The following is a 15,434-nucleotide window of genomic DNA, read 5'->3' on the forward strand; positions in this document are numbered from 1 at the left end:
TGGCCTCCCCCAGCTACTCAGACACCTCACTGGATGTGTGTTCCAGATGAACCAGCAGCCCCCTGGGAACCCTGTCCTGTTATGTATACTTTATTTCCTGAAAAAGATTAACTCTTATTTTACATTATAACACACAGTCATTTCAGCACTATCAAAATAATTCTTGCCTTCAGATTCTTCCACAGTTATTTCCCATGGTCATTTTTTTATTCAAGAGAGAAAAGGATACTTAAAAAAAAAATTCATCCATTTGATTGGAAAGGAAAAAGCAAATATCCAAAACCAGATATTAGTTTCCTATGGGTCTGTCCTTCTTACCATGAATAACAGATTTTTGTTTTTGCTCAGCATAAGCTAGAAATTTCTCTGCAGTCATTTTTTTTTTTTTTTTTCCCTCTCCAGCTCTTAATACTGATGTTGGTGTCATGATCGTTTTTCAAATTTGCTTTAGGAACCAGGTTATTTATTCTCAGGGTTCCTTTCCAAGACTCAGAGCCTAGGGCTAATAGAAGCTTTGGAAAGGAGATGATTGGGGGGTGGGGGGAGGTAAATATTTACATTCTAACCAGTACAGCTGAAGATGACATGTACCTAAATCGGTATCACTCACGAAACCAACTTACTAAAGTATTAACAATGCACATCACCGGCCTTTTAACGATGGGTTGCCTCCAGACTCTCCACATTGGTTGTCTGGCGTCACCCTCCTGAACCTCTGGACTTGCAGGGCCCCAACTGATAAACTGAGAAGCTTTTCATACAGCGTGAGTGCCCTGATGCCGGCCGACAACCACTGTCTCCAGCTTTGCCTGTGGGATATTCTGTTAAAGGTCAGACCCATAAAATGGAAACATGGCTGGTATGAAAATAAACTTCTGAAAATAATTTCTGTCGCTTGAAAAAAGAAACCATTAATTCCAAGCTTCAGAACTTTTCTAATTCTGTTGGCAGCTGTGACGCGAGCTCTCTCCTTTGAGGTGACGCTTTCTACCCTCACCTTATATTGGTTTGGTTCCTTCCAGAAAACGCACTTTCTCCAGCCTAGCTTCCAACGACCTGCTAGGAAACAATCTGGCGTGTGTACCTTCCGGGGTTTCATGATTTCTCTAATACACCTAGAATACAAAATGGACAGATCTATTGCCAGTGCTTCCTTTTTATTTTTAAGTTACCTAATTGCTTGGGTTCTGTTCTCACACTCTGAAAAAGTCCTTGTTGCCGCTCTCCCCTACTTTATGAAGGCACTTAAAACTGAGGAAGAATACTGGACGCGGCCCCGCCATTTTTTTCTGGTTATCGGACATTACAGGCTTCTGCTATGTTTTCTCAGTTGAGCTACTCTTTGATTTGTGAGCAAAGGTTTAAAAGGCTAAGAGGGGGGAAATTGGTTCAATATTTCAGGCACAATGAAACATTTCTTTTGTCACTTTATTTCCCTGCTGTATTAATTTGTGGTTACTCACCTTCTCCTCAGAGATCCCCCGGGAACCCCAAATCTGACTTTCTATGATCTGACACATGAACCCAAAGATTTCTCCCAATAAATTACATCTCATGTGTAATAAAGCATAACTGGCTTCTTTCGAATCTTGAAACATGTTTCAGGCACCACTGGGCCATGTTTTTGTTTGTGGGGTCACATGCATCCTGACTGTGAGGCTCTCTGTGGCCCATGCTCGCCTGGGAAGAGGAACTTGGGGTTCACTTTGCGGACCGAACAATGCTGGAATGTTTTTTCCCTGTCCACTCACTTCAACAATGTGCCATTCTCTACCTCCTAAGCACTTAATTTATTCCAACTCTTTGGCCTGACCTGTAATCCCCCTCTCCTCACCACCTGACCCATCTGTGTTTCATTTCCCACTCGTCAGCGTCCAGAGAGCTAGGCCCAGGCCCTGTTTGGAACCATTAGACAGAGATTGGCCCTCTTCCCTCTTCCTGCACCACATCCTCCGCTGGAAAAAAAAAAAAAAATGACCATCAGATCAGAGAACAGAGCCTGCTTTGTCCCTTGCAATGGGGATCTGGAAGCATTTTCAATCATTTGCACTCCATACTCACTCAAACGCATTAATGTGATCAACATTGGGCCTGTTGTGGGCATTTTTTCCAGCAAATAGCTTGCTAACATTCCAGGCATGTACTCCCCTGAAAACAAGACTGAAACAGGGCCCTGAATATTCAATTGGAAAATCACCAAGAGCAAAAGCTTAGCTTGGCACGGCTGGTGTTGATTCTTAATAAGTGACTTCCTAAAGCTGAGGCATGGGGCTTACAGCGTCAATGACTTGTTTGAAAAATATTTTGTAGGTGCCTCATACCACTCTATTTCCTGTGGTATGCGTCATATTGTGAGCTATTCCAAGCCAGCCTGGTTAAGCACGCTAACTTTTTTTCTCCTCCTCCCCCCACCGCCCCAAGATTGTGGTGTTTCACTAAAAATGTCTTTATACAAGATGAGCTCATAGCTATTAGTGCTGATGTAGTTTTAACTGCTTGGATACCAACGGCCGTAGCTTGAAAATGTGCTGGAAAAAGGGTAAGCCTGAGCAAAAACATCTCTCGCCCCGTCTAAAATGGCGGGATGACAGTCCCAGTGGCAGCGTTTCTTCAGAAGGAAAAAGTTCCAGATTTAAGTACAATGCATACCTTTCACTTTCATTAAAAAGACTTACTGTTCTTAGTGTATTACTAAAGTCAAGGTGCTGAAGACATCTGGAACGTTGGAATAAAATTAACCCTTTTTATTGCTTTGGGTACTTTGTAAAACTTGCCCAAGAATAGAGCGAAGGTCATTGGAGAAAACAAGCATATCCTTTCAGTAGTGTTTCCTGAAAGGAAACAAAAAGAAATGCAGAGACCTAAAGTTCTGCGTCAAAGATTAAAATATTTGTGAGTAGGATTTGTGTAAAGGATCAAATAAGATCATGTAAATGAGGTGTCTTGACAAGCATTTAGAGTTGTACAAATGGGGAAGGGAACTCAAATTGTTGCCTGCCTATTATATGCCACATAGAACTTTTGGTACTTCTACGCACTAGAGAAATTATTCTTCGTAGCAGTTAGGATGTCATTATCATTTTGCAAATAAGGATAGAGAGTCCCAGAAAGGTTCTATAAACTCCCCAAAGTTATACGGTTGATTAATTATAGAGGCAGGATTCACAACAAGATGAGGGTGAATATCAAGGTTGTGTGTGATCCCTTTACCTTGCTACTCACAAGTCACAGGGGCTTCACTGGTGGCTTAGACGGTAAAGAATCTGCCTGCCATGCAGGAGACCTGGGTTTCATCCCTGGGTCGGGAAGATCCCCTGGAGAAGGAAATGGCAACCTGCTCCAGTATTCTTGCCTGGAGAATTCCATGGACAGAGAAGCCTGATGGGTTACAGTCCATGTGGTCACAAAGAGTCAGACACGACTGAGCAACTAACACACACACACACGCAGATCAAAACAGTCTCATGTCTATTATGATTATAATTGTTTACTGGTTTGAAAGGATGTGTGCCTGCCATGGTGTGAAGTGCTAGAACAGGAGATGAATGAAATCTGTTTCACGTTCTCCCCTGCCTTCCTCTGGTGAATAAGTTACAGACAGTGTCTCGTTTAGGCCCCATACCCAGTGGGTGCCCAGCAGCTATTAAGTGATTAGGCATTGTACATGCCATCTCTGAGTGATTTGTGTTTCTACAATAGGGCCTTTTATAACACAGAAGAGAGGGATTGATACTTTGGACACTGCCCTGTCTGTCTTTGCCTCTCAGGGCAAATAATTTTCCTTGGTGCCAGGAGCAGCTCTGACGTGGCTGCTCTACCCTTGTGTGGCCTGGGGCTTTGAGCTCCCCAGCAAGGGCTTCACTGGATCTGGGATGAGGCAGGCCTACAGCAAGGTGAAGCCAGGGAAGCCAAATTGTTTGTTGGAAGAGGCAAGTATGGATGCTTCTATTTCCAGGACCTTGAGGGCGCTGGAGATCGTCTCATAGGATATGACCAAGACCTTTTCTGGGGCAAGAGTTATGAGACAAATGCAGTATCTACAGTACTGTAAAGAGAAAGAAGAGCCTGTATTTCCCTCCACACTTAGGAAAGCACATAATGAGGCTTTACCCATGAAGTGGAAAAGGGGGCTCTGTGTTGAATATTATCTATAAGTGATTTGGCTCTGTCAAGCTTACAGGCTGTAGAATTATGTACTCAGATGGTAAATTGTCAGTTTATCCCTTGTCTGATATTTAGTGCATTGCTGTTGTTCAGTCACTAAGTCGTGTCCAACTCTTTGGGATCCCATGAACTGCAGCACGTCAGGCTTCCCTATCCTTCACCATCTCCTGGAGTTTGCTCAAAATTCCATGCCTTATCTAAAGAAAATAACTTGTTTCATGGTTGAGATTTGCAAGCTGGACAATTTTCTTTTCACAGTATGTTTTTTTAGAAATAATTTTAAAAATTTAAAATTCTGGGACTTCCCTGGTGGTCCAGTGGTTAAGACTCTGTGCTTCCAATGCAGGGGCACAGGTTCAATCCCTAGTTGGGACTAAGATTCCACATGCTACAAGGCATGGCCCAAACAATAAAATAAAATAATTAAAAAATTTTAAAAAGGGAAAAAAAGAAAGCAGCCTGCTCTCTTGCCCCAAGCATCTTCCTGTCTGGATTCATCCTAACCCAGCCTAGAGGTGGTACCTCCCAGGTCCCAGCCTGGAGCAGAGGTTGCCACACTTGAAAAAAGAAATTAAAATTCTGTGAGTACTCCCCCATCTCCTTACAGTTTATGTAAGTTCACAAAGCCAAAAATTCAACATGTGTAGCTGGTAGAAGAGTCAACATGACCAAATAGGAGGACATGGAATTCATCTCTCCTCACAAGTACATCAAAAATACATCTACAGATGGAACAATTCACAGAGCACCTGCTGAACACAAGCAGAAAACTCAGGACACCTAAAAGGACAAGAAAAATGCCCTGGCAACTGGGTATAAGGAAAGAAAGAAAAAAGATAAGAGGAATCAAAAAAAGGGAGCAGAGGAGTGCTGAAGGTAAAGGGAGGTCCCCACACTCAGAAAAACCCCCCCGATGGTGGAAATATCAGCTGGGACAGAAAGGGACCTTTGGGGGATCCAAGGGGGATGCCATAGAGGGTGGTCTGCGGAAGGCAGGGCAGGGTAAGAAGTGCGCACATGGTCTGTGCCGCAGCCCTGCGCATCCCAGCTTGAGCCTTGTATCTCCTGCTGCAGAGGAGGTCTGGGTGCTGGAAAGGGGGTTTGGAGAGCCTATCCAGGAAAGAGAGAGCTGTTGGCTGTGAGAAGACAGCCTGAAGGGACAGCAGTAAGGATCTCCAGAATCAGGAACGTTTGTGGAAGAAGCCTAGGACACCACAGAAGCAAGATGTCATTGTTGAGTGGCACAGTGTATCAGGACGACGCACCTTTCATATACCCCGCCCACCACGATTGCCTTGCACCCAAGTTCAACCCCCATCAAAGGGGAACAAGGGTGGGTACCCAAAGTCAATCCCCCATGGCACATAGTGAGGACAACCATGACGAGGTGGCACCTGGCCCTACAGTGGGGGAGAGGCAGGCACACCTCCCTCACTGTCTCCATTCCCCCCTCCCCACCAAGAGAGCCCCTCACGGGACTTACCACCACGGGCAGGGACCCAAGAAGCTCGCTGAGAAAAGGAAACGACTCCGCGGTTCAGCCTTGGGGGGACACATCCTTAGAATCATGTGATATTTTGATATTTTTAAAGTTTCCATTACTAATCCTTGAATGAGTAGTGATGTCTCATTGTGATTTTAATTTCCATATTTATGATTACTAATGAGGTTGAGCACAGTCTCATATGCTTATGACCACTTGAAAGTTCTGTAGTTTAATGAGCCTTTTGAAATCTTCTGCCAGTTTTTCTGAACATTGGCTTGCTTGTCTATTTCTTACTGAATCACAGTAGTCTTTGTATATTTTGAATGTAAGCCCTTTATGAGTTATCTATGTTGCAATCATATTTTGTCACTTTGAAGCTTGCCTTTTCACTCTCTTAATGGCAATTTTTGGTGAACAGAAAGTTTTCAATTTTTTATAGCACAATTTATTAGTCTTTTGTTTATGGTTTCTGATTCTTGTGTCCCTTAAGAAAAAATTGTTCCACTCCATGCTCAACATCACTCATCAGAGAAATGCAAATCAAAACTCTAATTAGGTATCACCTCACACCAGTCAGAATGGCCATCATCAGAACATCTACAAAGAATAAATGCTGAGAGAGTGTGAAGTAAAGGGAACCCTCATTCACTATTGGTGGGAATGTACATTGATTCAGCTACTATGGAGAACAGTATGGGGTTTACTTATAAAACTAAAAATAGAACTACCATAAGACCCAACAATCCCACTACTGGGCATATACCTGGAGAAAACCACAATTTCAAAAGAAACATGCACCCAGATGTTTGTTGCAGCACCATTTACAATAGCCAGGACGTGGAAGCAACATAAATATCCACCAGTAGAGGAATGGATAAAGAAGATGTGGTACATACATGCAATTGAATGTTTTTCAGCCATACGAAGAAATGAAACTGTGCCATACGCAGAGATGTGGATGGACCTAGAGTCTGTCATACACAGTGAAGTAAGTCAGAAAGAGAAAAACAAATATTGTTTATTAACACATATATATGGAATCTAGTAAAATAGTATAGAGGATCTTACTTGCAAAGCAGAATTAGAGACACAGATGGAGAGAACAAACATATGGATACCAAGGTGGGGGAAAGAGGGATAGGAAAAACTGGGAGATTGAGATCGACATGTATACACTACTATATAAAAAATACATAACTAATGAGAACCTACTGTATACAGCACAGGAAGCTCTACCTAGTGCTCTGTGGTGGACTAAATGGGAAGGAACTCCATAAAAGAGGAGATATATGTGTATGGATCACTTTGCTGTACAGCAGAATCTGACAAAGCAGGTAAAGCAACTATATTCCAATTAAAAAAAAATGTCCAGCTGAATGACAACTATGAGACTGGTTTCTGCTCTCAAGTTGTAAGTAGTTCATATTTTCTACATGAGACATTAGAAGAAAGCTTCCTTCAAGTGAATAAAAAAAAAAAAAAGTTGCTTACTCTCTTGAAGCAATGCTGACTTCAGAACTTTATCACCTCTAGATAGTGATATCTGGGAAGAAGTCATATAAATCTATTGCTGAACTAAGAAAACTTTTAGAGTTTTTAGAATTATGTAAATTTCTTTTATTCTTGCAGCTTACATCACGGGGGTGACAGAGGATGAGATGGTTGGATAGCATCACTGACACAGTGGGCATGACTATGAGCAAACTCCTGGAGTTCGTGAAGGGCAGGGAAGCCTGACGGGTTGTAGTCCACGGGGTCGCGAAGAGTCAGACACGACTAAGTGACTGAACGACAACATTTAATAAAAAGGCAGCCTTAGGAAAGGAAAATAGATTTTTCTAATGAAAATATATAAAGTGGGTAGCAGTCAGAAATCACTCAGTTTAAGGCCTTTTGTGACCTCAATCAAAAGTCAAAATTTTTTTGTTGCATTAGATACTGTTGTATTATTATTGTGTTTCTTGCAGGCTGATTTACTCTCTCTTGTTAGAGAGATTTTCATCCTCAACAAAGTAATGGGAAGGAAACATGTAAGAAAATGTCAAAAGACTAAAATTGCATGATCCATCATGGTGTTTGAGCATAAATTTGGAAATATTGGCTGGGAACAGCCGAAGTCCTTGACTCATGACGTTTGAGCTGATTTGAGTTTTCCCTAAGCTGACTCTATAGCAGGCTTTCATGTTTACCACGGACATAAATTCACCAGGGCTCTTAAGTAAGGACTACGTCTGAAAGAAGTGAATAGAATGCTAGGATTTTCTCCTAAGATTACACGTACCCCTTCAAGTAAAGTTCCATGCAACTTTCCTTCCCAGAGCTGTGCACACAAAATTTCAGGAAACAGCAGGTCTTAATTAGGCCTCCAGTTTATAGTTTCACCTGAAAAAATACATTTAAAAAAATCATATACGTTTGGCTGTCGAGATTTTTCAAGTCAATAAATTCTTGCTAATTAATCACATTAACAGTGCTCCTTAAAAGTTGAAACAGAATCAGAAAACAAACCAAATTCCCCATAAATATCCAACATAAAGGCCTATTCACTGATGCATTTTCAGTTTCTAAGAATTTTACAAGTGTTTTTTTCTCCCTAACGGGACACACACACACACACACACACACACACACACACAGGCACACTGTGGCACTATCTGTAGTAGTATTACAGTATCCGCGTAGGAAAACAGTTCTGGTGACAAATTTTAATACTTCACCATGATGTCATTGTGTATGCAAACTCTGCTGCTTAGTACCTGTGTGTGTGACTGTCTTAAGAGATTAGAGGCCCCAAACACTCAGCAGCAACACGTCACCTCATCTTGGAGCCCCCCCAAAAGGAGAAATTAACAATGTAGAGGATAAAGAGATGATGAACTAACAAAGCAGAAACCAAGGCGGAGCAAATAGACTTCCTCCTGCTTGTTCACCATTGTGTTCTTCAAAAGGACCATAACCTTTGGTATAAACATGCCCCACGAATATCCTGGTGGCTGCCTTGGTCCGGTAGAGCATGTACTGTACAAAATCGGATTGCTTAAATCCCCTTTGGAAACATCAACAAATAGATCTAAAACCCCACCTCCCCCTGTGGTATGCTTCCTGAGAATAGTGCTACTGTTGTTCGTTAAGAAAATAACCTTTCACACTCATAAACCTTAAGCTGCCCAAATTTCTTTGGTGCGTGTTTATCAAGATGCTGGATTTGAACATACGCTGCAATTTCAAATCTTTTTACTACTCTGTGTGCAGTAGTGAGCCATTTATCTGAAAGGATTTCTGAATGTGGTAGATCTGTTAGAGGGAGAGAGGGCCAGTTACTGTTTTCAACAGGTAATTAATTTTTAATTCAGCAAAATGAGAGAATTCCACTTTCAAGGAAATTTAATTTCTTTTAAATGTTTCATATATTATTATGAGGTGGAGAAGCTACTAATTTTATATATATATCTGTAGGGGAAAATGGTTGTAAGTATTTCTGTTCTAAATCATCCCCTAAGCCCAAATAGTTGATTATGGCAAAAACACAGCCTTCTCTAAGATGCCTATTCAGAGATTTGAGGAGTACAGATTTGAGAAGATTTGATGCTGTATAGACAAAGAAAAAAAAAAACCATACTATTTTACTTTCAGATATTTGCTTTTGGATTTCATTTTTGAAGCTCAGTTTTTCCTTGAGGGGAGAACATTTGATTTATTATTTCTTCCTGACTCCCTTCTTTGCATTTGGTCTTATATTCTAGGCTCTGTATTACCACGAAGGATGACTAGGTAAAAAGCAGAATGTCATGTTGAAAAGAAAACTTGACCTGGTCCTAATTAAGCGTCTAACTTACTATTTCACTTGGGCAATATATTTCACCTCAATTTCTTTACCAATAAAATAAATAAATCACTTAATGGCAAATAGATGGGGAAAAAAATGGAAACAGTGACAGACATTTTTTTCTTGGGCTCCAAAATCACTGCAGATGGTGACTGAACCCATGAAATTAAAAGATTTTAGACCTTGGAAGAAAAGCTATAGCAAACCTAAACAGTGTATTAAAAAGCAGAGACATCACTTTGCCAACAAAGGTCTGTCTAGTCGAAGCTATGGTTTTTCCAGTAGTCATGTATAGATGTGAGAGTTGGACCATAAAGAAGGTTGAGCATCGAAGAACTGATGCTTTCAAACTGTGGTGCTGGAAAAGACTCTTGAGAGTCCCTTAGAAAGCAAGGAGATCAAACCAGTCAATCCTAAAGGAAACCAGTGCTGAATATTCATTGGAAGAACTGATGCTGAAGGTGAAGCTCCAATACTTTGGCCATTTGATGAAAACAGCTGACTCATTGAAAAAGACTCTGATGCTGGGAAAGATTGAGGGCAGGAGGAGAAAGGGGCAGCGGAGGATGGTTGGATGGCATCATCAACTCAATGGACATGAGTTTGAGTAGACTCCAGGAGATAGTGAAGGACAGGGAAGCCTGGTGTGCTGCAGTCTATGGGGTCGCAAAAAGTAGGACATGACTGAGCAACTGAGTACCAACAAATTAAGGAGATCCATTGATTCCTTCAGCACACTTTCAGTGAGTGCCAATTATAGGCAAAGTACTGGGTTATATGCAGTTGATGCAAATATGTGTAACAGAGTCTCTAACTTTTGAGGGTCTATTATATGGGCAAATGTGTCAAGGACTGGAATGAGCATAAGTCACCTTTTTGATCAGCAGGTTTGCTACTCTTTTACTCACCACATGGAAAGAAGAAGGAAAATGTGTGTAAAGCAGTTCATGACAATTCCTGGAAGGGGGAAAGAATTGAAGAAGACAGCAAGAGAGAGAGAGAGAGAGAGAGAGAGAGAGAGAGAAGAGCAGCAAGCATCCTTTGTTCTTCAAGTTTTTTCACTGAAACTCAAGGTGAAGAATGGAGGCAAAATAAAAAGAATAGGTTAGCTGTGAAACCAAAGCCAGGATGGGCTTGCATCCATTTCTTTTTTTATTTTTAGTGGTTTATTTATTCAGTTGGCTGCACTGTGTCTTAGGTGTAACACACGGGATCTTCATTGAATCTTGCAGCATTTTTATTTTGGCTACTGACTCTCAGTAGTTGCAGCATAGACACTTACTTGCTCAGCAGCATGTGGGATCTTCCCAGACCAGGGATCAAACCCGTGTCCCCTGCATTGGCAGGCAGATTCTTAACCATTGGACCACGAGGGAAGTCCCTTATGTCTCATTTCTGATTTGGGACTCCAGGTAGAGATAGGTGGCATATTGTTCTCTGCCAACAAGAAATAGCCACAGTGACTGTAGAAGTGGTAGCATAACATGAGCGAGAGAGAGAGGATATTCTGTTCCCTAGCACCTGTTGTTTGCACTGGGGAAATCCAGAATTTCCCACAAGTTCCCAGTGATGAGTAAGATAGGGAGCCAGCACTGCAGTAGGAAGTGGGGAGCACCACACAGAGGCTGAAGAGAGGACAGCCTCATCAGAGGTCAGTTGGAGTCCAGGGCCAAGATTCAGATGGTATGACACTGAGGAAACTGTTTCTCAGAGGAAGCTGAGGTCAGGCTGAGGTGCAGAGTGTGGACCGCTGGACCATGGCTAGACTGAGAGAAGAAACCAGCATGACATCACCTAGAGAAATTTATGAGCAGATGCAGAGAGGACAGAAACCAATATGGGGAGGGAAAAATGAGTTTAGGGTTTCCCAGGTGGTGAAGTGGTAAAGAATCCACCTGCCAGTGCAAGAGATCCAGGAGATGTGGGTTTGATCTGGGATTGGGAAGATAACCTGGAGAAGGAAATGACAACCCACTCTATTATTCTTGCATGAAAAAGTCCATGGGCAGAGAAACCTGGTGGGCTACATTCCATGGGGTTGCAGAGTCAGAGTCACAACTCAGGGACTGAGAACAAAAAATGAGTTTACCTCAGCCTAAGGCCAAGGAGAACCAGAAGAGATCAGGGCTGGGTGAACACCAGGGTCCCTCCCATGAAGCCATAAAATTCTGTAAGCATCCTCTGTGCTCACTTGTTATCTGGGAACAGAGCGGTGGGATCTGTGAATCAGGGGAGACAGTCACGATGCAGAGTTGCAGCTTTACTTTGGCTCTGCTAAAAATGGTCCCAATTAACCTAAAAGGGGATTGTTTAAAGCTGGAAGAGACTAAGTCACTCCGAGTTGGCAGGCTTAGGTCTTCTCCCACAGTCCATTATCGTGGGGCCTCAGAACAAGATGTAGATCTGACATGAATACTATGTACATCTTTTTGCACATCTTTTGCACAATACCTTACAGTATTGTAAGGTATATGGTAAAAATGTGCCCTCTTTTATGATTATATAATAACAAGTTACCTTTGATTTCTAGTTTTTTGGGCACTGTTCCATCCATTATTCTGTTTGGTCCTCTTGGTAAAGATATAAGAGGTTTGCAGGTGAGCAGTATCATCTCCATTATACAGGTGAGAAATCTGAAGCTCAGTGAGGTCACCTTGCACCTCATCTATAATTTGTAGACAGAATACTTACTTGGCTGAAGTTTCATGTTTTTTTGTGAGGATCACATAGGAATAGAGATCTCATAGGAAGATATGATTTCCTGTAACATTTAAAAGCCAATGAAGCAAGATGATACTGTAGTCAAATAATGCTGTCAGAATCCTGGAATGTTTTACCCCATGAGAGCATACCTATAAAGGTCTCAGCATTCAAGCATGTGATGTTCTGGTGAATGCCGTGTTAAATGAAATGCTGGAGTACTGTGATTGGGTTCAAGGAACCCAATCATCTTTCATGATGTTATACAATGATTTGGAATGTCTGATTAAAGTTTTAGCTTCAGCACTTCAAGGATGATATGTTTGACAGGGATATTAAATACATTTTTCTTGGAAGATTAAGTTTATCTTATTTTTCAGTTGTCTTAAATGTGTGAAAGCTATGATAATCGCATGCTTTTTAAAGAATGTCATTTAACTTACTATCGCAATGTTTGCAATGCGATAGAAGTGTGGTGCTCAGTTAACCCAAGATTTGGATCAATGGTGGGTCGAGGCTGCCTCCAGGCATTTCTATTTTCTCAGGCTTAGCTTCTCAAGGCACAAGGAATGGAGCAGCCTCGGATCTTGTCCATCATGGCCCTTTGAGGTCTGATCCTTGCTGATGTCTCCAATTTGATTTCACAACTCTTCCCGTTCACTTTCTAGGTGCTAGTCACAGGCCCTTCATTCTGCTCCTCACTTCCCTGATTGACATTTGAGTCTATGATCTTCCTTCTGCAAGGAAGGTTTTCTCTTCCCTGGATTTTTGACTCCTTCTCATACATTCGTGCCCTCCATCCCTGCCCCCTCACCAATGAAGCCTTCTTTAATCATTCCTTCTAAATACAGTCCCTCGCCCTTCTCCACTGTAGCACACTTTCTTCTCTTATTGCACTTCATAATTTGTAAATATCGTTTGATTGACTATCATCTCATCAAGCTATAGGGGGATAGTTTGTTTCACTTACCACTGCACAACCAGTCACCGAGACAAGGTACAAAACTCATGAGTGAACAGGTAAATAAATGAACGAGCCATCTGTATAAGCTCCTTCCTACCCTTGAATCTGTGGGTATTTTGTACACTATTTTATCATTTTTGCCATGCATTTTAAGGATCTGTACTATCTCACTTGCTTCATAGTGTTAGTCTGAAATTAAAGGAGAAATTCTGTACAGCATTTAGCTCACTGGCTGAAGTGTATGCAGGTCTGTGGGGTTGGAAAAACATTGTGTTTAAAGAAGAAAACGCGTTGGACATAATATTTTAGTGATAAGAATTATCTACAGTTTCTCTTCTATTTCCTAAAAATATCCATCTTATACTGCAGACTGCACACACAATAAACATTCAATTCTTATAATTTCAGTGAGAGGAATACCTTACTGATTTTCTGTTTGTGCAGGGCAGAAGTAGCTATAAATTGATATAGAGAAATATCAGGTTAAGAGTTTAATTTCCTAGGAGGCCATGGACTAAGTGAACCGAGAGAGGAAGAGACTTTCACAAACAATTGGAAGATTTCTTTGCTGCTTTTCCTTTCAATCTAATTTTCTTTCCATTGAAAGCAGCTGTGCTTTCTCTCATTCTGACAATTCAGAAATCAGTGTAATTCATTCTTCATAAATACTGTATAATATGCTGGCAGAAGCTGCCTCTGACAGTAGCCTGCTGGGTGTTCAATGCTGCTTGATTATATGGAAGGTTAAAAGACCACTGTGATTATTTCCTTCTTTGTAAAACTGTCCTTGTCTTATTACAAAACTGCTAATTCTTCCAGAAACCAGAAATTAGCTAAATAAACTAGAGCAGAATAAGTACTATGTAACACCATCAGGTTCTACTCATTTCCTCTTTTCTCCACCCCCAGGGGATGGTGAATTTTTAAAAACAGCTTTATTAAGACATAATTTCCATACCATGCAAGGCACACTTTTAAAGTATACGTCACAATAATTTTTAGGATGTTTAAGTCAGTACATTTTCAGTTTTAGATGCCACCACCGTCACCACGGTCTATTTTTAATCACGTCAGAAAGAAGCCATGTACCCTTAGCAGTCCTTTTCTACCTCCAGTCCCCTCCTCCCAGCCCTTGCTGCTGCTGCTGCTGCTAAGTTGCTTCAGTCGTGTCCGACTCTGTGCGACCCCATAGACGGAGCCCGCGCCCCCGTCCCTGGGATTCTCCAGGCAAGAACACTGGAGTGGGTTGCCATTTCCTTCTCCAATGCATGAAAGAGAAAAGTGAAAGTGAAGTTGTTCAGTCGTGTCTGACTCTTAGCAACCCCATGAACTGCAGCCTACCAGGCTCCTCTGTTCATGGGATTTTCCAGGCAAGAGTACTGGAGTGGGGTGCCATCTCTCAGCCCTTAAACAACCACTAATCTACTTTCTGTCTCTACAGTTTTCTCTTTTCTGGACTTTCACATAAATAGAATCATATAATATGTAGCCTTTTGTGATTGGCGTCTTTCACTTAGCAAGGTGTTTTCAAGGTTCCTCCAGGCTGCAGCGTGTATCAATAGTTCATTTCTGTTTATGGCCAGTTGTTGTTGTTCGGTCCCTCAGTCATGTCTGACGTTTTGCGACCCCATGGGCTGCAGCACACCAGGCTTCTCTGTCCTTCACCATCTCCCCGAGCTTGCTCAAACTCAAGTCCATTGAGTCGATGATGCCAATAATACTCCATTATATGGGTATACCACATTTTGTTTATCCATTGATTAATCAACTGATGAACATTTGGACTGCTTCCACATTTTGGCTCTTATGGATGGTGCTGCTATAAACATTCATGCATGGGCTTTTCTGTGGACACGTGTTTTTATTTTCCTTGGATATATACCTAGGAGTAGAATTGTTGGCTCTTATTGTAACTCTATGTTTAATCATTTGAAAAATTGCCAGACTATTTTCCCAAGCGGCTCCTTCATTTTCATTCTCATCAGCAGTCTGCTGCTGCTGCTGCTGCTAAGTCGCTTCAGTCGTGTCCGACTCCGTTTGACCCCATAGACGGCAGCCCACCAGGCTCTGCCGTCCCTGGGATTCTCCAGGCAAGAACACTGGAGTGGGTTGCCATTTCCTTCTCCAATGCATGAAAGTGAAAAGTGAAAGTGAAGTCGCTCAGTCGTGTTCCACTCTTCTCGACCCCATGGACCACAGCCCACCAGGCTCCTCCGTCCATGGGACTTTCCAGGCAAGAGTACTGGAGTGGGGTGCCATTGCCTTCTCCCATCAGCAGTCTAGGGTGTCCTTGT

Source organism: Bos taurus, chromosome 12, assembly GCF_002263795.3.
Source record: "Bos taurus isolate L1 Dominette 01449 registration number 42190680 breed Hereford chromosome 12, ARS-UCD2.0, whole genome shotgun sequence".
NCBI classification, from domain to species: Eukaryota; Metazoa; Chordata; class Mammalia; order Artiodactyla; family Bovidae; genus Bos; species Bos taurus.